At 46.7% G+C, this 24,938-nt stretch overlaps 1 protein-coding gene across 3 annotated transcripts in view; it reads left to right on the top strand.

The window, feature by feature from the left end:
* Positions 1-24,938, top strand: part of LOC119176820 (oxidative stress-induced growth inhibitor 2) — a 136,162-nt gene that overhangs the window by 35,559 nt on the left and 75,665 nt on the right. Inside the window, exon 2 of one of the 3 annotated variants that reach the window (XM_075877600.1) lies at positions 1,657-1,875. The exons of 1 other annotated variant lie outside the window; for it this stretch is intronic. The gene's annotated coding sequence lies outside the window, so the exon portion shown is untranslated. Of the gene's footprint in view, positions 1-1,656; positions 1,876-15,521; positions 15,611-24,938 lie in introns of those variants that run through there. One more of the 3 variants, XM_075877603.1, reaches the window with a different exon arrangement.

Genomic DNA, 24,938 nt, shown 5'->3' with positions numbered 1-24,938 from the left:
CGAACTTTTCTGCGGAAACAAAAAAACCAAGGCTCGTTTCGCCAGACCTTGTTCGGAGAAGCTGACAGGAATGGCAGGTTTCTCTATCTCTCTCTTTTTGACAGTGGGTTAGCTTTCGATCGTGGAAACGTTTAGCCGCAAAGACTGAAAGGCTTCGCTCGTAGTCTGAACTATTCCTAAAGCTCGCTCGATGTTATCCCGCGCAAACTGTATTCGCATTTTCGGTTGGTTTCAACATAGCAATAGCACCCCCCCCCCCCCTACCTTCCCTCCTCCTTCCCAAGGAACTGTCGTTAACTTCGATAATCACTCTCGATCAGCGAAGCAGGAGTCGTGTTTTTGGAGTTATGCTAGAGTAAGCAAAAAACTCTTTTCCCGCTTTGAGGTAAAATGTGAGCGCTTACTGTGTAATGTAGTTTGTGGCTTTTAAAAAAGTGCATTTGAAATATTTGGCCAGAAACAGGGAGAAAACGGTTGAAAATGAGCTGGTCACTCGCTAAGGCTTTTTTTTTTTTCGCCAACGCTATTCTAGGCTACGCCAGCGCACAAAACCGAAAGCCTTCCAGGACCTCTGTTTGTAAACAGCGAGAAGTCTTTTTCACGTCTGAACAATGAGAGATGTTTCGTATTCAGGCCTGAACAATCAGGTACCCCATGCTCGTCAAGAAAGAAGAGGCACACCCTCGTTTGGGCAGTACCTAAGTATTTTTCTTACACCGTCGGCAGGAGCAAGCGAATGGTGCGCAAAATATTTGATATGGGAAGAAGTGAACCGCTGAATTTCTCAGGGCCTGAAATTGTTACCTCTAGTGTACCTGAAAAGAAGAAGTGGCGCTGTATTCTGCGACACCGAGATATCTCAATGCTCCTGATGTTGCGTTGTATCGGTCGCTGCGACGTAAGCGCCTTCTCTGTGTGTAAAATGATGTATGTCAGTGACAGGCACGTTGACTGCCAATTAGACGAGTATATTTAAAGAAAACTGACGGCTGTGATTTAGTGGATAACATTTTGTTTCCGCCCCGCCGTGGTGGTCTAGTGACTAAGGTACTCGGTTGCTGACCCGCAGGTCGGAAGATTGAATCCCGGCTGCGGCGGCTGCATTTCCGATGGAGGCGGAATTCTTGTAGGTCCGTGTGCTCGGATTTGGCAGCACGTTAAAGAACCCCAGGTGGTCAAAATTTCCGAAGCCCTCCACTACGGCGTCTCTCATAGTCATATGGTGGTTTTGGGACGTTAAAGCCCACATATCAACATTTTGTTTCGCTATAGAAAACAATAGCTTTCGGGTTGCGAGTGATGGGATTGTGGAAATTTAGCAACATACGCTCTGATAGGTATATCGGCAACGTCCACATTGCCGCACAATGGGAGATTACGTGTGTAAAGTGAAAGCAAAATTTATGAGCCGTGGCGCGACTTTCCTTGTTATTTGTTTCGTTTTCACATTTGTGAGTTACAATTAACTGCAAACTCAGTTTTGTATTGTTTTTTTATGCACCGTCAGTTTGTTTTTTGTTTTTACGGTATATAGCACGCGGCTGTAGCCAGACCCGACAGCGCGTTGATCTGCGCATGTAAATGCGGTTACACAGGGATCGTTTGGGTTGCGAGGAGGAGAGCGTTTGCTCAGTGTCCGTTCGCGACCGAACGCAGGGCGACCTTCGGAGGCACGAGTCCCGGCGAGGTACGGCCGTGCGACCTCGCTCGTGGAACGTGGCATCGGCGGCGGCTTTGGTTCCCGGCTGCCGCGGAGCGTCGGGTTTTCCGCAGCAGAAGACTGCGCGCCCCGGAGCGCGCCCAGGACCGTGCCTCGACTGATCCGATCGGAGGAGCTCGCCGCCGGCAGCATTCCGGACACCGACTGCGGAACAGGTATGACGTGGTCGTGCGCCCTTATCGGACGCCTTGGGTTATCAGCTCGGCTGTTCTGTCTGCTCGCTTCGAACGCGGCGGAGGTCACCTTCCCCTCATCGCCTGCTCCGGATATTTAGCTCGAGGTCACGCAAATCGAACGACAGTATTGTCCAATACGTCCGATATCATTATAATGTTTAGCAGCGAGCGAGGTATAGCCGTGCATGCGAGCTATATCGCATGAATCAGGTGTCACTGCGCGCAGTAAAGATACAGAACGCCCTGGAAAGCTTTTATCGTTTGCGGTCCGTGTGCGCTCCTCTTGCGTGACGCGTGATACCACAGCAGTTGAGAGAGGGCCTCACGGCCTATAGTCTACTCATTTCATTACCTTTTACAAAAAGAAAAAAAAACGTAGCGTGCTAGTATATGTAAACATAGCTTGACATTTCTGTAGATATATTGACTTTCCTTAGTTGCCGAAGCTATCAATAATTGACAGTGGTACAACCTGCCGTGCTTGGACTTGTTCAGGGGGGTGTGGGCTGTACAGGGCGTTTCAAGAAATCAATGCATGTGTCCGAAAATTATCGAAAATGAGGTGAGTACGTATTCATAATTGTTTTTTTTTCTGTGGAGGCATTATTCCGAAGGTGACTTGAGGCATCAATAACAGATGCAATCAAATAAGTCAGAATGATTATTTTTTTAATTACTTGAGACAGGTGGTCGTATCAAATAGGAAAACTTGAGCCCTTCTTGCTAAAAGCTCATCGCTGCCTTGAGATCATTCAGAAAGTGGCGGCTGGTAATTTGAGCGGAGTGATGAAATCTGATTAATTTCGCCTGCGAAATTGAAACCAAAATTCTGAAAAGCGTAGCTGCCTTTCTTTTGGAACGTCTAAATCTAGCGCTAACAAATATGGAACACTGCTGCAATCGTCGTGTACTGTGACGTAATTTTGGCCGTCTGCTAGTTGCGCTCATGATTTCGGTAGTGAACTTATTTCGTCCAACTTCAACAACAACAATAATAATAATAATAGTAATAATAATAATACTAATAATAATAATAATAATAATAATAATAATAATAATAATAATAATGTATGGCGTTTTGCTCGCCAGAAACATTGAAGATTATTGGGCGTGTCGTGATGGAGGGCTCCGGAAATTTCGATCACCTGGTGTTCTGTATAGCGTGCACGGACATCGCACAGTGAACACGGGCCTCTATAACATTTCGTCTCCATCGAGATGCTCGTCTTCCTTTGTCCCTTTGTCGTCGTTCTGTATTCGCGCTATACCAATCGTCATGTCATACCAACTATATAGCCCAAGCCGGCACGCGTCGAAGTTCATTACGCCGTTATAATTACCAGAGGCAGCTTTTTTTTTCAAAATCTTAAAGCGCCATTGGGTTCTTCGTAGGCGTGACTACATTTTCGTTGTTTAATTCATGTACCTATCTCCTCTAATTAAAAAGTGAAATGTCTGGCGCTACAGAAGAAGTAATTATGAAAGCGGCGAGATAACGTACAATTGTTTAATTTCCCTTATTTTTGTTTTGGATGCTCAGACCCTTATATATATATATATATATATATATATATATATATATATATATATATATATATATATATATATATATATATATATATATATATATATATATAATAACCTCCCAGGGGGACACTAGTGCGCACGTGGCCTGTTTGAGATCGGTATCTACGAAGGAAACCTGTCTGTAGCTTTATTTCATCAATAACCACTGCCGATACGTCGGCAGAGATAAGTCGGTATACTAGTTCACCGAAGCGCACCGATTTATCTGGCGGCACGCGTGTATCTCTGCTTCGTGGTATCGCGCGTGACAGCTATGTAGACGCGAGGCGAACCTGCGCGAGTGTTGCACTGATAACCGATGGCGAAGCTGCAGTGTACGTTAGAGAGGACGAGCCGGAGCGATATTATACGCGGTGGCGATTGGAGGCGTTCTGAGAATCGTTGCTTCTGTTCAACAGCGCTGAGCACGGCTGATGATATAGTGTACGGGGCGTGTTACGTGCCAAAACTGCCGTGCGATTACGAGGCACACCGTATAGTTGAGGGCTCCGTGAATCTCGACCATCGCGCAGCACGCGGGCATCGACATGTCGCCTCCACCAAAGTGCGACCGCCGCGCCCGTGATCGAACACGCGACCTTTCGGGTCAGGAGCCGAGCTCAACTGTTTCACCGAGGCTGGCAGCCACGGCGTAGTCCTGCGCCTGAGCTGCAAACGGGGCATCACCGATGCTATACATCGCCCGTTATTTCTCGGCTTCGTCGAGCATATACATACAGGCTTTATTCATCCTGTAAGAACGGCTGTGTAGATGTGTTATAGTGTATCTGACATTCTGTAACAAAGTATCGAAGTAATTGTGTGTGTTGGCATGTGTTCATTGACAAAAACAAAAACGCTTTTATGAATACCACCTTTAGGGTCTAGAAAAGCGCTAAAGAGGGTGTTTGTTGGTGTGAATGTAGAGACACATAATGGAAACAAAAGAAACAGGAGAATCTGGTCAACAAAGTAAAATGAATAAGGCTAAAAATATAGAAACCAATATTGAGTATTCGTACGGCTCAGTATAGCAGGTTCTCGCACAGCAGCACCTCGCTTTCTTTTTCGCGATTGGTTTTCAGGTTATCAAGTTTCCTTTATAGATAACGTTTCCTTTATAGATAACAAATAACGTGAAATAAACCGTTCTTCGATATTAATGTATTAGTGCGCATGCTGATTTTCGCCCGCTTCGATGTTGCTCGTTGTGCCCTCGGAAATGCAGACGCCCACTTTCTGTCACTATCAAAACACTGTGCGCAAATTGTTAAGCGCTAATTTTTATTTCGCTGTATTTGGCTCAGCTGTTAGCGTGTTCGGTTGTGAAGTGCACTACGTTGGCTATCGCCGGCTGTCGTAGCTGGCGCGAGGTCTTGTTTGTCTTCGCCATATGGCGTAGACGCGTCGGCAGGAAATGAGTTTCGAATTCTATTTCGCCGTTATGCCTGTAAGCTCATTGAAAGGTACGGCAATATACTTGGTGAAATGATGCACAAATTAATCGAGCGAAAGAAATGAAAGCAATTGTATCCTTGTAAATATTATGGAAAATACAGTTTCGTCATCCGTCGTTAATCCTTTGTTTCATATGTACCAGTGCAATGCATCACCAGCCGTTAAGCAACGCCTGTAATGAGTGAGGACGGCTGGCCTTTACTTCTTTAGTGTAACAGCCCTACTCTGCGCGTAACAGTTGAGCTCGAGGTGCACGGCACCGGTGGTTGCGGCGGAAAGTTTCGCAATGCCTTGTAGAGCTATCCAGCTATACCAAATAGCGTGAAATATCTTTTTTTTTAATTTAGCTGAATCAGCACCACTTCTGCATATCATCCGGCTGTGAGTGTTCTTGGTGTTTTTCATCTCGGACGCGCATAGCCTATCCGCCATAACGTGTCGCTGCGAGTTGCTATCGGCTTAAACCTACAATGAGAGCGGCGCTCACATTATGGCCACGCAGTTTGTTAAATGTCAATTACGGCACGTGTCAAGAAACGACTGTGTATTGAAAGAAAAAACGGCTTTTTAGAGCTAATACTGCTTTACCTTCTTCATGTCTGGCAGGCTTATATGCGGTGCCGAGTTAACGTTCTCTATGAGTAAAAAAATATATATACGTGTCGAACGTTGGGTCTCCAGGCCGGTCTCTGGCACAGTAGCCTGATAGTCAACCGGCTGTATAACCCCGAGATGATGGCCTGGCCTCCTTGCAATCAGGCAAGCGTGGATTTTCCCCGCTAACGCGCGTTATAAAGAATATGAGTGGACAATGCTGCGTCTGCTGTCGCCACGAAGAGAACAACTAATGCAGCTTTGGCTTTATGTAGTTATTGCCGTATCGATTGGTAGAATCTTTTCTCGCATGTACATACTAGCACTAACAGCTGGGTGTTTCAAAAAATGTGTCGTTAACCATTCAATAATAAAATTGGGATATTGGCTTGCTGGCTTCAAAATTGTTTTTTTTCTGTTGCGGCAGACATCTTAAGATGACTAGAGACACCAATTATGGCAGATATTAAGGAATAGTATAATAATTAACTTTTTAAGCCGATACAGGCAATCAGGTCGAATGGAAGAATTGAAGACATTTTGGCGAAGAGGCCATTGCCGTTGTGACATTCTGAAAAAAAAAAAATTTCTGCTCGAGAAGTGCTGACGTCACGTAATTAAGTAAACGCTAAACTGGATGGAGCAATCGCGCCAAATTCTCCATGAGAGGGACAATCAGCCTACATGACCGTCTACCTAAGGACAGCTATGTGCCGCAAAGCTGACGTTTCCTCTTAGGTTGTAACTGATGATAGCAGATGACCAGAATGACGTCATTGTTTCTGACAATTATTGTAGCTGTGTTTTGCACTCGCTAATGTATGTGAGCCATGATTGCTATAGTCGCAAAGCTCAGCCCCCTCATGAGGGGGCTGAGCTTTGCACCCACGAAGGGTGCACCCACGAAGCGAACTCGGTCGATGACTGCTGTAATACACTCCCTCAACCTAGGCGTCTTGGAATGTTTTGGCTGTGCGCCCTTCCCTGTTCCGGCTTCTCCGAACAAATTCGTGAGAATTCATCACTTCGCGAAAATCATTATCACGTGCTTCTTGGAAGATTCAAAGCGGCAAGGGGCTCTTTGCAGGAAGGGCTTCGAATGGAAAAATACCATCACTCGCTTCTTGGTAGCATCAAAGTGGATGTAGCATCTTTACAGGAAGGGCTTCGATTGTTCCATTTGACCTGACCGCCCGCCTCTTTTAATTAAAAAATTAGTTTAATTTATTCAATCACGGCTTTAACTGATGGCTTCAATCATTTCAAGGCGTCCAGCACCACAGAAAAATAATATACGACGGCAACGAGCAGATATTCATTCCCCTTGTTTTTAAAAATTGTTGGACACATTTCTTATAATACCCTGTCCTTTTATACTTTGCTACGCAAGTGCTTGGACAGCCTTGTTCAAATATTTCTGTTAATACGGCTTTATTTTCGTCGTTTCACAATTTCTTGATTTTTGACTCGGTTTCATATTGCCGTGTCGGAGTGCATGGTTGTCTATAAACTAGGTGTTTACAATGGGTCCTCAATTTTAAATTTGTCTGCGACACTTCATATGTTGGTTTCCAGCCTAAGGAGTATACAGTTGCAAAGTGTATGTTCGGTTTGTTCGTGATACTGCTTCGTCTTTGTTAGCTCTCCCATTCATTCGGCTCCGAAAGTTTAAAACAAACGAAACGTTTTAATCATGCGCTTTCTCAAATGAGGTCGCATGGCTTCTGAACTATTTATTAATGGTTGATTCTCAATCTCCCTATTTGTTTCATAACGCCGATTTTCCGGCTGCGAGTTAGCGGAGTTCAGTGTAATTTTCCTATATATGGCACGGACAACACTTGATCGGTGTCTCGAGGGCGTGCCCAAGTCATGCCCATTATACATATGTAAGCGTTATATATGGTAAAGAACATCGTATCGCTCCAAGTGTCCAGACACAAAGCTCACTGGCGCGACTCGAAACGACGACTGGTGCACTGAGCCGAAGTTCACTCGTGGAGAGGTTATCGCTTTTGTGGTCCATTAGTGCCACTGTGACGCTTAAGCTCTTTTCGCGGCCACTCTATTACACCGGTGGCGTGGCCTTGTTTGCACTCGCTTTGCCCGTTGTCTGCATGGTGTTTTTTTTTTTTGTTTGTTTGCCGGTCTCCGTACGCTGGTGTTCTCCGCGTGTATTGGACTATCGATTTATCGAACTGCAGCGCGATTATTCTTGTCGTCCGTAATGGTGTCAGTGGTCGTTCGGACGGCGGTTCGGATCCATGTGACGCACGCGACGTGGCTGTGTCTCGCTCGAAGTGGCTCGCACAAAAGCACCGTGGGACCTTGAATGGAAGTAGACAGCGTGACGCGCATGACAAAGTGTACGCACATTTTCGGCCGGCGCCAGCCTGATCGGCTCGCTCGTATGCCGGGGCCGCGGTTTGGTGTATGTCTGTTCGGCAACCGCCGAAGGTCAGGCGTTCTGCTCTAAAGCGCCACGGAAACGGTATACTGCCGCCGCCCTATGCTGTCATACCGATGTGACGTCGCAGCACCCACGCTGCGCGTCGCTCGATGAATGTCCGAGATTCGTTGGACTGCCAACGTGCCCTTGACAAACGGTATGCGTTATTTTTTCTCCATACGTGGTCACGTATGGTCGAGACGCTCACTATGTTTAGCTAACTAGCCATTATTAAGAAAAGCTAAGTCTGTACGATTTGAATGATGTCATTCATTGGCTATAATGCTATATATCCACGTTGTGCAGTGTCAATTAACGTATTCATTGATATGTGGGGTTTAACGTCCCAAAACTGTCAATTAACGTACAAATTATTAAATTATCGTTAAATAGGTGGCTTCACTATTTAGTATATTTTGATGGACTTGAAGAAAACCTCTTTTTTTCTTGTGCTCCTCAAGGTTTCCCTGTTATGCGCCATACTGCTTACCGCATACTGGATTATAGATTAAGCGTTCAGAAACAACCGTCCCGGTCATTTGTCTAGCAGGCAGCGTGCTTTCGATGCATTGTGCTATTCTTGTCAGCGGTATCGTACAACAGTGAAGTCTTGGCTAAACGCTTGTAAACGTATGCTGAGTGTCTGAGTTGTTTTGGCTTATGGCATGAAGTGACGTCTTGCGCGCGAAACTGAGTTTCTGCAGTTTTGTGTTATCGAACACACATAATGACACCAAGTGTTGTGCATATGTGATGGTCACTTCTCTATTCATTTTAACGTCGTTGGAGAAAACATCAACAATGCTGGGTGACTGTCTTGAAAATCTTCGTTTCAGTGACTCAAGCTTTTGAATTAACAAGACACATCGGTGACTGAAACTCATCCTGCTTATTATATGCCTATGGGATTTTGGCAGTGTGCTTCCTTTTTTGATGAACGCGTGAATTTTTTAATCAGTTCTTTGGTATCGGGTCGAGTGTTATTAGGATAGCCGAGTAATCGATCGGTGGCCGATTCGTGCATACTACACCCCGAACAGTATCTTAAGCTGGTTGTCGTAATCCATAGAAGAGAGCTCACAAGCGCGATTTCTTAAAAGCGTACTGACACCAAGTTTCGAGGACGGCCCTGAGCAAGTCCTCAGGAAATGCGGATGACGTATACATTATTATGAAATGAGGGTCACTTTTCCTATTGCACCCGTATACTGACATCGACACTATAGCCTGACGGCAGGCTACAGTAGCTATTCTGGTAGCTTCTCGCACCAGTTGTGGTCGCCAGGCACGGAAACATACAAAATGGCCGCTTACGTGCGTCGCCAAACGAACCACGGAGTGGAGCGGGTGCGCGCCAACCTTACGATATTTCGCTTGAGCACATAAGAAGCTCGTGACGTCAGGGAATGGTATGAGGCAAAACTAGCTTTTATAAAGATGTAATTTATGAGGGCACACTCACGCTTTTACCAGTACATTAATTCTTTCTTTTGGGTTTTGAGGATTTGACCTTTTACTTGAAAATGAAAACTTTTTGCGTCGTCGTCGTCATCATCATCGCCATCATCATCATCATCAGCCTGACTACGTCCACTGCAGAACACAGGCATCCCCTATGTCCCGCCAGTCAACTCGGTTCTGTGCTTGCTGCTGCCAATTTATACCCGCAAACTTCTTAATCTCATCTGCCCACCTAACCTTCTGTCTCCCCCTAACCCGCTTGCCTTCTCTGGGAATCCAGTTAGTTATTATTAATGACCAGCGGTTATCCTGTCTACGCGCTACATGCCCGGCCCATGTCCATTTCCTCTTCTTGATTTCAACTATCTTGCGTCAGTACTACTTTAAAGTTACTGTGTAACCTAAATGATGACGACTTCATTCAGATTGACTGTGGTTTTTATTTTTTATTTTTGTGTGGCTGTCGAGGCGAGTATTCGCACATCGAGCTCGCGTCCTTCGCAGCACGTGGCTGCGGCCGCGACTCGTGGATTGTTGCGCGTTGTGTTCTACACGTTCTGTGCTGTCAAGGACGTTCGGGAAGTTTTGTCTAATACAGCTCAGCGATGCCACGTGGCCGGATGCCTGCAGACTGCGCCACCGTGTTCGTAAATTGCAGCAGAGTTCGTGCCGGATCGATTGGGACGCTCCTTCGGCGCAATACAAGTTCGCCGTAATGTTCCTATATAACACGCTATATTGGCGCTCGCGAATTCCGAGAATTTCCGCGCGTTGCCTTTCCCCGGAGGCCGTTTGGGTCGAGCCTGCAGTCTGCCGCAATGCAGGCACGTGCACTTCTTGGAACAATATCTCACGAACATTTTTTTTTTTCTTCTGTGCTCCCTTTAGCTCGTTTGTTGTTTCATTGTGTTAGCGAAAACACTGCTCTGATGATAGCGTTGCTGCTGTGTTTTTTTTTTTCGAATGCTTTACGCAACACGGCGTTTCTCCACGTGTGCGCCGCCTGAAGCTGTGGTAGCACTTCCGGCAGAAACGCATTCTTAATCAGCGGAGCAACCGTTACTTTTACGCACTCTTAGTCACGTGGGGGCGTCGAGAGACGCCCCAGAGTCATTTCCCGTTCTTTTTTGCCTGAGAGTGATGAATCGATCGCGAACGTCGTTCAACGCACTGACTGTCCAAGAACGGACGGTTTGAATTATGCAGTGAGAGTTCGATAGCCTCCCCAAACCAAGCGTCAACGGTGAGGCATTTTTTTTGCAGGGTGGGGGGTGGCGGGTGGGGAACAGACTTTGTACACACACACACACACACACACACACACACACACACACACACACACACACACACACACACACACACACACACACACACACACACACACACATATATATATATATATATATATATATATATATATATATATATATATATATATATATATATATATAGTTGCAGCAACAAATTAACGCGAAAAAGTAGAGTACGACGCACGTTGGCTTTGCACGCTATACTGTCTGACGTTTCGGCTTACATTTGAGGGCACTAAAACAGCCGTGCCTTAGGCGGTATAATCACGTGGTATTTATTTTTAAATTCGAGCACCTTAAACAAAAGCTGGGGGAAAAATTGGCAGCGCAGTTATTTTGGCGCAGATTGAAAATTTTATTATCCCAGCTTAAGCGCTACAAGTTTCGTATAGAAACTTTTTCTCTGAGTCGTTTATTTAAAAAGTTCACAAAGCAATTTTTGTTAATTGTTAAGCTTGGCGGATCGGGAAAAAAAATATCGTGACGTGCTTGATATGCGCTCAGAGCAATACTGCGCTCATAATTGTAGACGCGTAGCGCTTATGTATGTATTTTTTGTGGTTTTTAGCTGAAACGCCCTGTATAGTACGAGGGGCAGCTTTATCTTGTGAAGTAAATGGAGGCCTCATAAAAGCGGTGCTGTTCTTTGGTAAGGAATCATGTCGAGCTGCGACGCACGCGCGTGGCAGGCTCATCTGTTGGTGCTCATTGTTTGCGCTCCTCTGTTCGTTAATGAACCCCATGGTAGTCTAAATTTCCGGAGCCCTCCACTACGGCGTTTCTCATAATCATATGGTAGTTTTGGGACATTGAACCCCACATATCAATCAATCAATCAATCAATCAATCAATCAATGCGCTCCTCTGTTGTGTTTCTTCTTGTCCTATTTTTTTTTTTAACGTTTCACTTCAAGTACGTATACGACTAGCGAACCGGAGCGCACGTATACACGAAGCGCTATCACTGTTTTCAACGTGTGTTGCGAGTACGACTTTGTGCGCGCGCTGCAGATGAAAAAAAAAATGTGATTTAAAAAAAAATGTTTCATAGCGTTTTCCTAATTGTCACTCCATGAATAGACACCCTGATTGGTAAGCTTTCCGCTGAGCAAAAAAAAAAAAAAGCAGGTACCATAGCAATTGGTTGTCAGCGCTCTTTATTGTTTACGTGTCAAGAGCAAAATGTTTGTCTAATACCTGTTTTTCCTCCGGATATGTAGAGTAGAAAGCAAGATCATCATCACTTCTATACGCTATGTACTTGTACTCATGTTACGACATGCTGACACCTCGCTGTACTTTACTGCTTATAAGGTGTTTGAAGGTCTTCTTGACGACGCAGGAGCTCATGTCTAACAGCCGCCTTTTCTTTTATGAGCAGACACCGCTCAGCTAGTGGCTCGCATTAGCACTAGCCACGTTCAGCCTCTTGCTTCCTAAAAAAAAAAAAAAAATGAGTGTGCGCATTCTGGCGGCGCCAGGCTTTCTTCAGCGTCTATAGCTTCATGCAATTTTTCGCTCCCTAGTATAGAACGCATAGAGAGGAGGGGTGCAGCGATGTGTATACGCAACGGCATTGTCGTGCCAGAGTTTGTTACAGAGCTACTCAGACGCTAAAAAAATAGTGTACTACCTGAATGCATCTGAGCCCTACGCCTTTCGATTTTATGAACAGTGTGCTCTTCGTAATTCTCTAGCGCTATCCACCGGGCCTGTGAAATGAGCAGGAAGCTAGGGTGCGTCAGAGTATACACTATTGTGATTGCGCCGACCTACACTATACCACTGCGCTCCATTCAGACCGCTGGCGTCAATGCCCGCAGGTGCGCATACGGTTTTTTAGTTTTATTTTTCGTAAAAAGGACCACGCGACAGGTTACGATTGTGTGTCACGAGCAATAGGAAAGTTTCGAAGGCGCTGAGTACGTAATATTCACATAACTCCCAAAACCTATATTGAGCAGGTGGGTTGATTATTAGCTGAAAACTAAATAACTAGGAGTACAAGATACCAGACGCTCATTTCAGCCTGTTTCTGCTTGCGAAGCACTCACACACACACACGCACGCTCTCACGTGGACGCATGAGTGTGTGTGTACTTGGATGAGGTCTTGACATTCCTTGACGACAGACGTGACATGTACTTGCATGCTGGTGTGAACATGCGTGCCAAGGTGGTCAGCTTTTTCACTGTGTCAGCGTCTTCTTGCAGCGGCTCTGTAGCTATTTCTGTCCTGGAGGTGTTTTTTTTTTTTTTTACGCAGAGTTCACTCACAATAATAATTGTATGACCTGGCCTGCATATATTTTCGAGGTCATAACACATTCAATAAAAGCTCGGTTTTTTTTTTCCTATTTCAAGAGACCGGGAATTATGTCCGAAATGAACTGAATGCCGAATTATCGAAAGTGCCAAGAATACAATAAACAAGTGTTTATTACATCAACGCATTTTGACTAGATAAGTGTGTATGTCCGATGTTATCCAGTGCTATATGGCATAAGAACAGTGCAAAAGCCCCAATTCACGTCATTTGCGCCATCCTTCATTACCTACCACCACGAGCACGTGACGATGATTTTTTTTGCCGGCAGTTCATCTTTCGTGCATCACAATGTAGCGAGCGAGCTTTTACATGCTAAAATGCGTACCGTGGTAGAAGTTCATGTTCAGCAGCTTCCACCACGTTTGAGTTTTGTGACAGTGCTTGCGCGTGTTTCAAGTCAAAGTGAAGCTACTGAGTACCGCATGGACGAAACCGTGGTCGCTATAAAGACACGATCATAGCGTCCACGCAGTCTCGGTTTTTCGCGAACGCCGTTTTTCGCTCCTTTGCGTTGTATACCGTATACGTTTGCGGCGCTTCGTGCTTGGCTCACTTCGAGGATTGTCCGAAATAACCGGGTTGCGGCCCATTACGACCGAATTCACGATAGTTTGATACCACTAAGCTATACGTATGCTTGGTTTGGTCAAAGAACCCGTCCGAACAATCAGGTTTTCTGAATAAACGGTGGTCGAATTAACGAGCGTTTGCTCTACAGTTGCGCGTTAAGCTTTTTCTAGCGTTTTCCAATGATTTTTCTCTCTCTGAGGACCTTATTGTTATCGTGAAAATTTGAGTTTTCGGCATTATTATACCTATATACTCACTTACGTCGGCTGATCCGCTTTAAGTACATTTACAAATCTGTCTAACATCTGAAACTGACTCCATTCAGCGAGACGCACGCACATCTCTTGGATCGACTTTGTTAATGATAAACCTTATGATAAAGAGGAGAACGTATACGTACGCATCCTAATTTATTAATTTAACGTTATAGACACGTTTTGCTATATCATCAGCTGTGGTTTACACAGAGAGACTATTCTAGATCCAGCTATTGTCTATAGTTTCTCTCTGTATAATTAACAAACTTAGCGCATCTCATTAGTTTGCTGTAGACGTCTCTCACTAAATGCTGTCGGCTGAATTATTGTCATATTTGACTGATCTGCAACCGAGATGCTTCAATTACGCTTTATAGATCAAACAGCCAACTATTGAGTGCTGCCGATTTCTCGCGTATCTGCAAAGTACGATTTCACGATCCCGACAGTACCACTCTTACCGTGACACGACGTTTAGTAAGCCAGTAAGCACGTGAAAAGATGGATGGATGGGAGGCTATGAGCGTCCCCTTTGTGACGGGGCGGTGACATGTAGGCCACCAAGCTCGGAAAAAAAATGAAAAGGAAACTTTCTTTTTATGTTGGCCTGCCTTATCTACGTCGATTAAATGGATCTTATTATTACAAAAAATCATTTGTTTCATCTGTGCCTCTTGAGGCAGAGTGACTTCATTTTTTTCACTATTTCTGTCTTTTATTTCTACTTTTTTGCCACCAATACTCTAACCGTCTCCTACTTGCTTTTATCGCGGACGTGTTCAGCTTTCCATATTTATCCCTCAAACCAAAATATCCCTAAAATCTGAAGAAAATGCGCTTGGAGACGCCACCTTGAGGTTCCCGCAACAAACACCGTGACGTAGATTTTAAAGACGTCTACTGTGCTCTATGTAGCTTCTGATCGATAAAAATGTAGTACATTGTCAACTGTGGGTACTATAAACCTAGCATACGAAGTTTCGGCCAATTTCATTGAGTCAGTGTCACGAAAATGCCAAAAATACAATTTTAAATTTCTGACGTCACGTGTGGACATTTCGGCGCGAAATTTAAAAATGAAACTTCAACCTGGATTTTTTCCGCCAATATGGAACTTAGAATAGTGAAACATGTGATGTTAGAGCTCTCAGAGTGCAATTTGTCAATCAAAACGAAGTCATTGTTTCTCTTTAGTGTCCCTTTAACATCACCGAGACTTGCTATTTTTTTTTCTACCATGTGGAGGAGCACTTGCGTCTCGGCTTGAGACGTTTAGGTACAGGACGGAAATTGAGGCACGGTATTCTGTCTTCTGTGTTCCCCTTTCCTTTCTGCATGGGCACGTCTTTCGGCAGCTCTTTGGCGCAATATGGTAGGGCCTTTATGTTTTTCCTTTTTCAAGCTCTGCCTGCAAACGTTGGTACTTTCTACGTCTTTGCGGAGTCTTTCTTTCCTGCTACCGTCGAGCCCGAGCTTTATCGACCCTCGAATGAAAGCAGCCCGACGAAGCAGGGTCCCGGTGTTGTCGTAAGCAAACGTGAGGCCGACGGACGAACAGGTTCTGCAGGTCCCACACTCGGTGGCGGAAGCATTTTTCCTGTGTGGCACGTGCGCACCTTGCAGTTCTGCATTTACAGCGACATCTTACTGTGACGATAACTAAAGCGCTTCACAAATAAAACGAATCCCTTGGAACGAACGAAGGTCTTTGCCGGCCGTCGGTGAGCGTGATCTTTCGTTTTTCCTCTTTTTTTTGTCACCATTGTGGGCTATCAATAACTATATAAATCTCTGCGCAGTTAATTTGTTGCCTTGTGAATCAATTAAGCAATATCGACATGTAGGAAATGATTTTTCGTATAGCTCGTTATAAGTTTATTTCACTTACCGACTCACACCTTTAAACCGAAATCGATTGCGCGCGCGCGCGTTTGTGCGTGTGTGTGTGTGCGTGTGTGTGCGTGTGTGTGTGTGTTGTGCGTGCGTGTGTGTGCGTGTGTGTGTGTGTTGTGCGTGCGTGTGTGTGTGTGTGCGTTGTGCGTGTGTGTGTGTGCGTGCGTGCGTGTGCGTGCGTGCGTGCGCGTGCGTGTGTGTGTGTGCGTGTGTGTGTCTGTGTGTGTGTGCGTGTGTGCGTGTGTGTGTGTGTGTGTGTGTGCGTGTGTGTGTGTGTGTGTGTGTGTGTGTGTGTGTGTGTGTGTGTGTGTGTGTGTGTGTGTGTGTGTGTGTGTGTGTGTGTGTGTGTGTGCGTGCTTGAATGGTGTACTGTAGAGCTTCTCTGTGAAGGCTGTCTGAGAAATATTGTGAAGGAGACTGGGAGAGTTCAAGGAGTGAAGGAGAATAAGCTTGTTTGTCTGGTATGTAGCGGTGCACCCTCCCTCTCCCTTGCCCCTGTTTTGCGACATTGCGGTAGAGGAAGCGAAAGCCACACCGCGACTTTGCGCATTCCGGTAGCGGTGAAAAAGACACCAAAAGAAAAAAACAAAACAAAGATGCGCTGTCGGCCCCTTTTGACGGTTCTCGTTGAACTGTGCATGTCGTATGCGTTTACGTAAGGACGCTCGGCGGACTGCAGGCACGACGCTTGTATGTCGTGTTCTGTGCCGCGACAGCAATACACGCTGTACATCTTCCTCGGCTGCTATGATGCTCACCTCTTGAATAATGAACTTAGCCTGTGTCGCTATGCAGACATAAAGCGACACCTGGACCTTTTGCTTTCGTGTCATGACTGACATATAGGCTCCAAATAACCGATTACGCTGTGATGTTTTCTTAGGTAAGGTGGATAGATCTTTATGCTGGATTACCTTCAAAGGCATACGACACTGTGGTGCGAGAATGTACAGACAACGTTCAATTAGCTGAAAAAGTTTTATGCGTTGTTTTAAACTACTTCTTTTGTCAAAGTACGTATGTTCCGCTCACGCAAAAGACCCTTTTCGTAATCTGCAAGTGCACTTCCCTGCGCTGCATATGTGCCCAACTAATGGCGACACCTGTCGGGCTTCAAAGGGTGACGTGATCATAGTTGCACGTGTCGGAGCCTGTCTGTCATGGCAAAAGAGCTCAGTCTACATTTTCCATGCCATAGTGCAACCAAACTGCTTGAACGCGCTGTATGTATGAAGTGACTATAAACGTCAATAGTTAAACAAACTGCACAGCTTGAAGACTAGCCTTGCAATTGTGAAAATGGCCTATTAAACCTGGTCAGCACTCGGGGGATATGCATGAATTCAGTACAACTTCCCATAGCCTGGTGAAACACTAGACATATCCCTTCCGAAAATGCTGGCGTTCCGTTAACGCGACGCCGAGAAAGCGTTTTTAAAGGAAGTTACAAGTGGAATTCTTCTAATGTTTGGTGATCGTTAATTCTGTTTACTCCTAAAAAATAGGCGCTCATGCATGCCACGTGCTTGTATCTCAGGAATGCATGCGTTTTATTCATTCATTCATTCATCATTACTTGTGTACGTCAAATCCTAGGCGTGAACTTGTATCTTTATAGAGTGGGCGTGGCAGCAAGTCTATCTGTCCGCTATAGGCCACACCGCCGTCTGTCAAGGTCCGTTCCCCGGCGTGCGCGCGCATGCTCACATAGTAGATTCCTGCAGGGCTGCAGACACTAAAATGAAATTCAGCAGCTTTGTACAATACCTCGTATATCTGTTCATTACATATAGAAACAGCGGTGTAGGAGTTTCTTCATAGGCATGTCCTCTGATAACAGTCGCATGCGGTAACTGCAAAGTGTGGGAATGAACTGATAACAAAAAAACAAAAAAGGTTTTGCATTCTACAAATGGCTCGCGTGTCTCCTCCTTCTAACCTGGTCGTTTGGAATGCTTAGATAGCGAGTTTTCATTCATTCAAAGTTGTATCTGTGACAGCATGTCCCTTTAGGCAGTGAGTGCGCTTCTTGACTCTTACAATATTGTAAACAGTGTTGCTCCGAGTGGTCTCTGCAACGCCGCACGTCTTACAGAGGATGTTACCTGACTGTTGAGGATATGTGGGGTTTAAAGTTCCAAAACCACCGTATGATTACGATAGACGCCGTAGTGGAGGGCTCCGGAAATTTCGACCACCTGGGGTTCTTTCACGTGCACCCATATGTGAGCACACGGGCCTGACCGTGAATAGTAGGGCGTATACTTGAAATATTGTGGGGGCGAGAACATTTTAGGTCGAGTGTGAACCGTATGATTCGCCATAACGACCGACAGCTGAGGTATCATACTGTCATTCGAAGTTAGATGACATAAATATGTCTACTGTATACTGAGAGGTAATTTGGCCAATATTTCCCGTCAACTTTCCGGAGCAGTATACTGTACGGACCCCCTTTTCACCGACTAGTTCTGCCCCGCTAAACAGATTACGCTTGCGCCGTGTGGCTGTCTTTGCCTCATGACCCGTTGCCCTGGCTCTTCGATTTCCGATCGCTGCATGCGCGTTCCGAGAAGCTTGTGCATTATGCAGCTTGAGGACACTAAATTACGCACTTCATTTAAGATTAAGAAGCTGCATACGCTGCGCGCACTACATCATTGTCAATCTTTGGAACACTAGCTGTTAGCACTGTCTCTCAGACCTTCTTTCTAAAAGTTGGTCAGCCCGAAGTGTTTTTGCTTCGAAAGGAGTAGGCTTTTTTTTTTTCTTCAAACTTTAGCATATTGTCGAACCATCAAGTAACTTGAAGCTGTGGCAAAATGATCTCGCAATATATATATATTGCAACGAGCAAGGTTGCGTAAAAACACAGGTTATTATTCCAGAAACGTTAGCCGCAACAAGCTGGTACAGGCAGGAACCCGGCAAGCACGAGCCACACACGGACGTCAACGTCTTCTTTTACGCTGGCACAGAGCTGGCGCCACTATGCTTCGGTACAATTACTCCCCGCGCAGAAAGGAGCCAACCTGGCGACCTAGGGAAAGGACACGACAAGGGGGTCATAGCACGGTTTGAGGCGTGATACGTGTACTGTTTCACGCCCACGGCAGCGTTGGTCCGAGGGTGGATCAATGGGCTCAACTTCATAGTTGACAGGAGATGTTTGCCACACCACACGGTAGGGGCCATGGTATTTCGACGAAAGCTTCGGGGAAAGACCGGGAGGGGTAGACGGGACCCAGAGCCAAACCAGCATTCCTGGGTTATAGTGTACAGTAGACGCAGAGGAATCGTGGTCAGTTTTCTGGCGCCATTGGTCTTGTGCGGTAAATGAGCGAGCGAGTTGACGACACTCTTCGGCATAAGCAACTGCTTCGGAAACAGGCGTCGCTTCGGAAACATCAGGCCTGTAAGGGAGGATGGTGTCCATGGAGCATGATGGCTCACGTCCGTACAGAATGAAGAAAGGAGAAAAGCCAGTGGTTGTTTGTGGCGCAGAGTTGTACGCGTACGTGACAAAAGGGAGCACTTGGTCCCAATTAGTGTGGTCGTCAGAGGCGTACATGGCAAGCATATCTCCAAGGGTACGGTTAAAGCGTTCTGTCATGCCATTGGTTTGGGGATGGTATGCCGAGGATTTCCTATGGACAGTGCGACATGCCTTGAGTAGCTCGTCGACGGCGTTCGAGAGAAACACGCGTCCACGGTCACTGAGTAATTCACGAGGTGCACCGTGTCGCAAAATGAGATGGTGAAGAAGAAAGGACGCAACGTCTTTCGCAGTGGTAGCAGGCAGCGCAGATGTTTCAGCGTAGCGTGTTAAATGATCCACGGCGACGATAATCCACCGGTTGCCTCGAAGAGAGTTGGGTAGAGGACCATAAATATCAATTCCGACGCGGTCGAATGGTCTCGCTTGGCAGGTTAAGGGTTGCAAAGGGCCAGCAGTGCTGTGAGAAGGCGTCTTGCGCCGTTGACACGTGGTGCATGACCGAACGTACTGGCGAACGTGCCGATACATGCCGCGCCAGTAGTATCTTAGACGAAGGCGAGAGTAAGTCTTAAATACTCCAGCGTGGCCACACTGGGGGTCATCGTGAAAGGCAGCGCAGATGTCCGAACGCAAATGACGAGGGATGACAAGGAGCCACCTACGGCCATCCGTCACGTAATTGCGGCGATACAACAAGCCTTCACGGACAGCAAAGTGTCTTGCTTGACGAGAGAGGGAGCGTGAAGTCGTTTCTGACGAACTGTGAGAGAGGACGTCGAGCAAGGAATTGATCCAGGGATCCTTGCGCTGTTCGGATGGCATGTCAGTGATGCTCAACGATGACGAAGCGCAAATGGCAGTTGATAAGCAGGCAAGGTCAGGAGGCAGTGGAGAACGGGATAGTGCATCGGCGTCTGAATGTCTGCGTTCTGAGCGATAAACAACACGGATGTCGTATTCCTGAAGGCGTAAAGCCCAACGAGCGAGGCGGCCAGTAGGATCTTTCATGGACGCTAACCAGCATAAGGCATGGTGATCTGTGACAACATCAAACTGGCGTCCGTAAAGGTAGGTGCGAAATTTTCCTATAGCCCAAATGATAGCCAAGCACTCCTTTTCCGTGACGGAATAGTTGGACTCTGCCTTCGTTAGTGTACGGCTGGCATAGGCGACAACGTACTCGTCGCAGCCATCCTTGCGTTGAGCGAGAATGGCACCGAGGCCGACACCGCTTGCATCCGTGTGAATTTGAGTGGGTGCATTGGGATCGAAGTGGCGGAGAACTGGCGGAGAGATGAGTAGCCGGCGTAGCGCCGTGAATGCCTCATCGCAGTGGGAATTCCAGCCAGAGAGGTCCGTGCTACGGGAGAGAAGCTGAGTCAGAGGGGCAATTATAGAGGCAAAATTGCGAATGAAACGCCGAAAATAGGAACACAAGCCTATGAAACTACGAAGCTCCTTTAGGGTAGTAGGCTTGGGGTACTCGGCAACGGCACGCAGTTTGGCAGGATCTGGCGATATTCCTTCTTTTGAAACGACGTGGCCGAGAATTGTGAGTTTTCGGGCGCCAAAACGACATTTCTTGAAGTTAAGTTGCAACCCGGCTGCCGTAAGGCACTGGAGAACTTGTTCCAGACGGGAAAGATGAGTTTCGAAATCCGCCGAGAATACAACTATGTCGTCTAAATAGCAAAGACAGATGTGCCATTTAAGTCCCCTGAGGACACTGTCCATCATTCTTTCAAAAGTCGCAGGCGCATTGCAAAGACCGAAGGGCATTACATTAAATTCATATAAGCCGTCAGGGGTAACAAACGCCGTTTTTGGACGGTCTGGTTCAGCCATTGGTACTTGCCAATATCCAGAGCGCAGATCCAGTGAAGAGAAAAACTCCGCACCTTGAAGGCAATCCAAGGCGTCATCAATGCGTGGCAGGGGATAAACATCCTTGCGTGTGATGTTGTTTAGTCGACGATAATCCACGCAAAACCTGGTGGAGCCATCCTTTTTTCGCACGAGGACCACTGGCGAAGCCCAAGGACTGTGTGAGTGCTGAATAACACCGCGTTGCAGCATCTCGTCGACGTGTTGAGTGATGACGTCACGCTCGGCCTGCGAGACGCGGTAGGGGCGCTGACGAAGTGGAGTATGATGACCGGTGTCGATATGGTGAGCGACAACTTACGTGCGTCCCAAGGGAGGTTGTCCGTGGTCGAAGGAGGCGCGGAAACGGTCAAGTAGTTGAATGAGCTGATTGCGCTGGTCTTGCGTAAGGCCGGTGTCTACGCTGCGCAACAGAACGTCTTCGTCAGGTAGTGAGGCCGCGGTGCCAGCTGTGACAGCATCCACGGACATCGGTGTCGTATCAGAACGGGCATCGAAAGGAAAGATGTCATCATAAGTGTCAAGACTCCCAATACATTCGCCATGCAATAAGGTAGCGGGACAAGGGAACGGATTGCACACGTACACGGCACTGGAGCCATCGGCAAGTGTTATGACGGCAAACGGGACGACAAGGTTCCGGCGACGAGCGCATTCTTGTGACGGCATAAATAGGGCAGTTGAATCGGAAACGGAGTTGCACAAAAGAGATACCGCAGTGACCGAAAAAGCAGAAATGACGACGTCAGCGGCGACGATCACCTTTTTGGGTGAGCGAGGGAGATCTATGAATGTCGTGCTGAATGGAAACAAAACGAGTTGAGCACGAGCGCAGTCAACAACCGCATGATTAGCGGAAAGAAAGTTCCATCCCAGGATGATTTCATGAGACGCATGCGGAAGGACGACAAATTCAACGATGTAAAGCACTCCTTGAATCACAACACGAGCAGTGCATGTGGCAGAAGGTTGGACGTGTTGCGAACTCGCCGTGCGTAAAGAAATTTCAACCAGTGGAGTCGTCACTTTGTTCAGTTTGCGGCATAACACTTCACTGATTATACAAATAGCGGCACCTGTGTCGACAAGAGCAGTTGTGGCGAAACCGTCCACAAACACGGCAATCTCGTTAGGGGGCGATAGATGAGGCCTTGGAAATTTCGTCGGTGGCGCAGCTCTTGCCTCAGGAACTGCGACTGTTAGTTTTCCTCCTGGGCGTGGTTGGAACGGCGAAGCATGGGGGAAGGAGACCGAAGACGGGGTGAAGGAGATCGACGTCGGCTGATGTCTGGTCGACGTGAGCGGGGGTCATGTGAATCAGGTGTCACATGCGATTCTGATGGCCGAGGTATGTTGCCGGAATGCTGCACATCATTAAAATAGAATCCACGGCGACGACAGTAGCGCGCGACATGTCCTGGAATACCACAGTTGTAGCAGACGGGCCGGTTATCCGGAGTACGCCAAGAGTTGACAGGTGCTCGAGGTGGTGGAATGGGCCGATTTACCGGATAAACTGAAACTGGTGACCTGTAGTAGTTGGTGGCTGGACTGTATGAAGGGAGCGGCGGTTGGGCAGAAGGTCGGCGGACGGCTTCTGCATAAGTCAGCGGTGCAGCCACTGATATTGGGGATGTGGGCGAAGGGAGACCCTCGGCAACTTGCGTCTGAATAGCACGGCGAAGTGAGTGGTCCAGTGTTGTGGGGGTCTCGTTGATGGTGGCGACAAGAGAGAGCTGTCGAGCAACTTCCTCCCGGATGTACTGTTGAATTTGAGGCATTAACACGCTGTAGTCGGAGCCACTGCTTTTGCACTCCAAGGCCGAAATATCAGCTGTCTGCGTATTAGCGCGACGTGTAGAAACTCGTTGCTTGCGCAGCTCATCGAAACTTTGGCATAACTGAATCAAGGCCGTGACGGTCTGTGGGTCTTTGGCCACAAGCATATGAAAAGCGTCGTCATCAATGCCTTTCATTATGTTCTTTATTCTGTCAGCCTCCGTCATCCTGGCATCAACTCGCCTACAGAGGCTGATCACATCCTCAATGTAGCTCGTGAAGCTCTCACCATTTCGCTGAAATCGTCCCCGCAGTCCCAGTTCAGCGCGAAGCTTACGCATGGCTGGACGACCGAAAAACGAGGTGACGGCCTCTTTGAAAACCGACCAGGTGGGGATGTCGGCTTGGTGGTTGGTGAACCATAGGTTGGCCAAATCCGTCAAGTAGAAGATGACGTGAATCAGCTTCGCTGGGTCATCCCACTTGTTAATCGCGCTGGCATGCTCGTACTCTGCCAGCCAGTCCTCGACATCTTGATCTTCAGTGCCGTTGTATACTGGTGGGTCACGCAGACGAAGTACACCAGAACACATGACGGGTGGCAGCGTGGAAGAGCCTTGCGGGGGATCGACGCGCTCGGTCATCGTGGACTGAGATGGTAGCTTACGGCTGCGGAGCTCCAGGACGTTACCCAGCACGTTTCCACCAAATGCAACGAGCAAGGTTGCGTAAAAACACAGGTTATTATTCCAGAAACGTTAGCCGCAACAAGCTGGTACAGGCAGGAACCCGGCAAGCACGAGCCACACACGGACGTCAACGTCTTCTTTCACGCTGGCACAGAGCTGGCGCCACTATGCTTCGGTACTATATATATATATATATATATATATATATATATATATATATATATATATATATATATATATATATATATATATAATCTCAAATCCTGTGAAAGTTGCATTTTGCATTTTGGGAAAATACAGCAGTCAGGTATACCGTTAAGTTTAACATTATAACGTTACCGCAAAATCTATTTCTTCCTTACGAACGCGCGGGTGCAGAGCGCATGCACTTTTGTCGTTTCCTTGCTCTAGAATTTTCTTTCACACATGGTCTGGCTCGTTTGCTGTCTGGCGAGTGGTGGTGGTTAAATTGTTATTTTGTCTGGCGACAGTCACGCCGTCGTTCCAATGTCCCTGGGAAACCGGGGCGGCTCTGCAGCTCAGCCAAACGCACACACCGTTGCGGTAACGTGAGAGCCCTGGCTAGGTCGACGCTGGCGCGAGATAGTCCATTACTCTTTCGTTTGCTATGCGGCTGTGATATATATATATATATATATATATATATATATATATATATATATATATATATATATATATATATATATATATATATATATATATATATATATATATAATAAAATCATAGCAATGACAAGAGGACACGCCTGCTGGCATCATGTGCTGCACTTGTAAACTTGGGACCGCGCTGAAATTACTCTGCAATATGGGAGGTCACTAGAGTAACAATATTTCGATGAATTAAATTTTCTCGAATGTGAACGTTGCGGTGTTATATAGCGGAAGTAGCAGCATTCCAGATCCGTGTGTACAGGTCGCTCATTGACATTTCATTGCACGCAGCATCGGTGGCTATGTGCACGAGGTGGAGGCGGACCAGAATATTGCGCACGTGGCGGGAGTGTACACCAGAGGAGGACTGCACCGCACGCTTAGTATGTTTGCGCGTGTATTAGTGCCGCGTGTATGTATACGCATTTGCGAAATTTACAATTTTCAGGATGGGGAAGGTTCGAACCTATATATAACCCTACCACGCCTTCTGGCTGTGGCACGATGTAGCGAGTTTGATCTTCGATTGATTGATTGATTGGTTGATTGATTGATTGATTGATTGATTGATTGATTGATACGTGGGGTTGAACGTCCCAAAACGAACATATGATTTGAGAGACGCCGTAGCGG

This window comes from Rhipicephalus microplus, chromosome X, assembly GCF_043290135.1.
Source record: "Rhipicephalus microplus isolate Deutch F79 chromosome X, USDA_Rmic, whole genome shotgun sequence".
Lineage (NCBI taxonomy): Eukaryota > Metazoa > Arthropoda > Arachnida > Ixodida > Ixodidae > Rhipicephalus > Rhipicephalus microplus.
The sequence above is the reverse complement of the archived record's forward strand: the minus strand, read 5'-3'. Positions and strand labels throughout refer to the sequence as shown.